We start from the raw sequence: 5527 nt of genomic DNA, 5'->3' as shown, positions 1-5527 counted from the left end.
GAGCCCGACCAGGGGCTGCACCTAGGGATTGGGCCTGCCCTCTGCCACCCGGGAGCAGGCCTAAGCCAGCAGGTCGTTATCTCCCGAGGGGTCCCAGACTGCGAGAGGGCACAGGCCGGGCTGAGGGACACCCCTCCCCACCGAGTGCACAAATTTTTGTGCACCGGGCCTCTAGAGTCTATATAAGAGAATGTCCTTATTCTTAGAAATACTTAGGAGTAAAGGGGCGTGGTGTCTCTAATTTGCTTTTCAGTGGCTAAGAAAAAATATGGGGGAGAATGCTAACGTAGTAAAAGAAATGGAGCAAAATATAAGTGATGGGTGAATCTGGGTAGAAGGTATATGGGGTTTCTTTATACCAGACTTACAATTTTTCTGTAACTTTGGAATTATATCTAAACAAAAGGTTACCCCCCCCCCCCCAAATTAAAAAGAGGCTGTCCTGGTTCTCCAGGGGTTGGATCTTGTAGCCACACCTGATTCTACCAGCCGTGGGCAAACTATGGCCCACGGGCTGGATTCGGCCCGTTTGAAATGAATAAAACTAAAAAAAAAAAAAAAAGACCGTACACTTTTATGTAATGATGTTTACTTTGAATTTATATTAGTTCACACAAACACTCCATCCATGCTTTTGTTCCGGCCCTCCGGTCCAGTTTAAGAACCCATTGTGGCCCTCGAGTCAAAAAGTTTGCCCACCCCTGTAGCAGACAGAGCTCCCTCTCGGGGGAGGGGGCATGGAGAGGCCTCTTCTCAGTGAAAATGGCTTCAGCCACTGGGGATCCCTGACCTTTGCCCTGGGCTGGCCACAGTGGCTGCACTCAAAGCTTACTGATAACAGAATTGCTGACCTGGAAGATGGCCTTTGCTGCAAGTGTTTAGAGAAGAGTGTGTGTAATTCACACCGATACAAGGAACAGTGGACCTAGCTGAATGCAGAATGGAACTAGCTGTAGGTTCTACATCTCAGTAGGGGCTGGGGACACAGGGAGCATTCTGGGGCTTATGAAATGGAGAAAAGGAATATAATTTGGGCTGGGTGGAACCACCACCTACAGACTTGCTGGGACCATCCTTCCAGAAGGTAACATTGCCAGAATGAATGATCAGGGGAAAACATTAACAGTAAAAAGATACTACGAGGAGCTGCCATAAAAAAAGGGCATGAAGTAGGAAAAGCCCACAGGAATGGGGAAGAGTAGACCAGTTGCACTAGAATCACCTGGAGGACTGCCTCTCCCACCTGCCCCAGAATTCTCATTCACTGAGGCCTGGGATAGGGATTGAGAATTTACATTTCTAACACACCACCCGTGTTGTGGTCTCGCCCACACTTTGAGTTGCATTGGTGTAGCAGAGGGTTGTGTCCAGATCACTTTGGAGGAGTTATGGTATAAAGGATATAAGAGAGCCTCAACCAAAGTATTCTAAGAGGTCCATGGGCGACTGGGGTCACCTGGCTGGGTAATAACGATTGACCAGGCAGGGCTGGTGAAGGATAGACTAGAGGCAGGGAAACCAGATAGGCAGCTATTCCTATAGGCCCTATGGAAGATACCAATCTGAGGTAAGGGCATGGCAATGAGTGTGGCAAACAGGGAGTTTAAGCATTGTAGTTAAGTGGGGGGGAGGGAGGGGGAGCGGGAGTTACACAAAGAATCCATTTGTCTTCTTAGGCTTTTGGCCTAGAGTTACCACCAAAATTGATACAACGCATTCAAGTTTACAAAGATATTTTAAAAACAACCATTCCACTAAATCTATTTAAAGAAAGTGTAGAACTGAAAAGTAAGTGCGAGCTCGCATGTGAACATCTTCAGCAGTCTCCCAGGCAGGAAGTGGGCAGATGGAGATTAGTGATGGGCTGTAAACATTAACAACAGGCTGAGAGCAGAGGAGAGCCCTGATTGGTAGCATTTGTCAATGTCATGCAATAAGATCCTCCCACAACGGCTGACTTCAAGCAGCCAACATGTTATCAACCAGCCTGTACAATTCAAAAACTGGACTATTGGCTCTTGGGAGGCAGTATGAGCAGGCTGTAGCACACTCCTGAGTGGAGACCAAAAGCCAGGGAATGGATGGAGCCACTTAGGCACGAAAGGGCTTCTCAGCATTGGTCCGAGGACCCAGAGAGAAGCCCACGGGTCTGATGGCTTTGAGCAGCAAGCACTGAGCATCATGTAACTGAGGCTCTTCCCAGAAAATGACCTGTGGGAGATGTGGAGTTTGTTCCAGGGCCCCCAATGCCAGGAGGATGATTTCACATAATGGACCAGCAGCACAAAGGAAAGCATGTGACATGAGGAGGAAGGAGACCCAGTTTGAGCCTCTGCTACTCAGCAGCCATGTGCTTAACTGCCCTGAGCCTCAGTCCCTCACCTTTAAAGCGAGGACACTAATAATCATGTCCCCAGCAGGATGCATAGCCCAGAAGCACTCAGTACTTGTCAGAACGTCACCCATCCTTCCCCTTCTCGCCCCTCCGCTGCTGAAGCTTTTCGGAATACCACCCCTTCCTCGGGTCTATGGTGACTCAGGCCCTGTATCTGCCCAGCAGGACCAATCGTCCCATCTCTGAGGACTGTCCCATGCACTCGCACTCAGGGGTGGACCCTGGGAGTGTGTTTGCCAGCCAGCCAGAGAGGGAGAGAAGCTGCCCTTGGGCTTTCTTCACCTTGCTTTGGTTCCATAGGAACTCCACTTCCTGCCCTTGGAACTTCACTCGAGGGAAGACCAGTTTAATCCAAGTTCATCATTTGGGTTTCTGCTGGAGGAAAAGACCAAAAAGTAGTTAACATAAAAATGTGAGAAGTTCATCAGAAGGCTGATGGACTTTGATATTGAGCAAGGGCTGAGAATCAGCATAATATTACCTGCTGCTGGCTGAACGGCTGAAGGCAATCCCCTAACCTGATAATCCTTTATTGTTTACCAAACCTTACCATTGATGTCTGTTTGCTTTGCTAAAGGGTAAATGTATATTCCGGTAAATAAAAAGCTATGTGTCCAGAGATTCAGGGGACACTCCACTAGAGAGTAGGTCTCCGCCGGTTTCCCCCATGCCCTCCAAATTTATATTTCTTATCTACTATATCCACTTGCGCATGGCCCCTACTCCAGATTCTGAATCCTTGCTGCCAAAGGTTGCAGCAGGTTTTCTGGGGAATGATGGGCCCAAAGATAGGTGGGGATGGGGACTGAGAGTCAGGTCAGGAATTTGAACTGTATTCAGAGACAGTGTGGAGCCTCTGGTGGATGATATGACCACAGGCAGGGTTTTCAAAAGATTGACCAGGCAGATATGGTGAAGGGTAGACTTTGGGAAGACTAGAGATCTAGAGATTATTACCAGTTACCAAAACCTGAGATACCCTAACTATTTTCCTTTTAAAATTCTGGTAGAGACAAAAGACTGGGTGGAAATCTGTTCTGACCTTGGGCAAGTGACTTGGCCTCTCTGGGTCTTGATTTCTCATCTGTAAAATGAACAGATGAATGTAATGAATGGAAGTGAATTCCAGCTCTAATGTATAGCTCTACTCTCTGTCTTTATCCTAATGCTAGAGGCTCAGTGCATGAAATTTGTGCATGGGTATAGTCCCTAGGCCTGGCCAGTGATCAGGGCTGATCTGTGGGGCAACCAGCAGGGCCCCTGCTGATACCCGCCTTGGCTGGCCTGGGGGCTGTGGGCTGAGGGTAACTCCTGTGTTGAGCGTATGCCCCCTGGTGGTAAGTGCATGTCATAGTGACCAGTCGTTCTGCTGTTTGGTCTATTTGCATATTAGGCTTTTATTGTATAGGATGGAGTATGTTATAGTGAAGTGCCCACTCTGTTTCACAGACATGAATGAGTTTGGTTTAAAGATTAGAGACATTTGGACCAGAGGTTAAGGTTACTCCCTAGCCAATTTTATTTGGGCCCAATAGATGGGTGCTCACTCATCTGACTCAAATCACATGTTTGTGAGGATCCTGGAACTTGTGGGGATTGTGGAGAGCTACTGACTGTTGGCACTGGCATGGAGAAGGCTGATGCTGTAGTTAGACATGGTTTTCATAAATATTTGTGAAGCCATGCAGAAATCCAAGGGTTCCTGACCATGACATCAGATGGGGCTGTCCTGGGCCAGTTGCCTGTCTGAGTCTTTGAGAGGTGGATGGGAATGGGGTGAGGTGGACACTTCAAATCAGGCATAACCACCTTGAGTATTCCCCTTGGAGACAGTTTGCCTGTGCCCCAGGGGAAACTTAAGAGCTACTCTTTAAAAGTTATTTTGTTAATTATAAGAGTAAAAAAATAGATTACTATGGAATATGTATAAATTATAAAGAAATGAAACAATCTGTTATCCAAAGACCCAGAGACAACTTCTAACACCAATTTGATTTATAGCCCTCTAACTTTTTGCATGTCAGATGTTCCACACAGCCTTACCTCAGAAATTCCTCATTAAAGACTTTAATTAGTAATGTATGCAAATGATTTAAATTAAATACTAAATGTCCAATAATGAAAACCAAATAATATACCCTACCCTTCTCCACCCACAGTCCTATTCCCCTGACGCAAATTTTAAGCATTTTTAAAAAAGCATTTCTGTTTAGAATTCATTGGGTGATTACCTCCATACTTCTAAATAAGATGCTATTTATTAATTTAGCAACTTCAGTCTTTCTGTTGACTTTATATTGTGATAGTGGAGTTCGCTCATTTCTATTCCACTCCCACCTCCTCCCACAACTTTCCTACATATAGTAGTTAAATCACTATTCTCAGAGCTTTCCCTGGTCTCCTCTTCAACCTCAAATAAGACAATTAAACCTCCATTTCCATGTCCCCCCTTGCATAGATGGTATCTCTTTACTCCTCACCCTGTAAGGGAAGGACCGGGCACTCCCACCTTTCCCTTCACCTCTTTTCCCTTCCACCTCCCAAACTCCGTCAGCCTGACCCATACTTTTGCATTTTGTTCTGAAATCCTCATTGTTATTTATGTTTGTGTAAGGTTGATTGTAAGAGTTAAAGGCCAGAAATTAATGTTTATTTTATTTTGGCTATATAAATATAGGTCACAGCAGATCAAAGTTGTGAACTAGGATTACTTTTATTTCTTTATGGGACCAATGTCCCTACTCAGTAGAGAATGTTTCTCGAACAAATAAGTTATTTATTTATTTATTTAACATTCCACCAATTTCCTTTGTTTTATCCTCATATTATATTTTCCAAGACTTAATGTGTTTTTCAAGCTGTTTTTCTATTGATTCTTTTCATCTTTTCATCCTGTGAGAAATGGTTCACCTGTCCAAATTTCACATGATGGAGTAGGAAACAGAAGCATGGTGAAAATGAGCCTTTTTTTTAAATATATTTTTTATTGATTAAGATATTACATGTGTGTCCCTGTCCCCACATCACCCTCCATCCCCCCCCCCGTTGTCCGTGTCCATTGGTTAGGCCTCTATGCCTGCATGTAAGTCCTTTGGTTGCTCTTTCCCCTTTACCCTCCCCTCCCCCACCCTC

This window comes from Myotis davidii, unplaced genomic scaffold, assembly GCF_000327345.1.
Source record: "Myotis davidii unplaced genomic scaffold, ASM32734v1 scaffold674, whole genome shotgun sequence".
Classification (NCBI taxonomy): Eukaryota; Metazoa; Chordata; class Mammalia; order Chiroptera; family Vespertilionidae; genus Myotis; species Myotis davidii.
Note: the sequence above shows the minus strand (reverse complement) of the source record.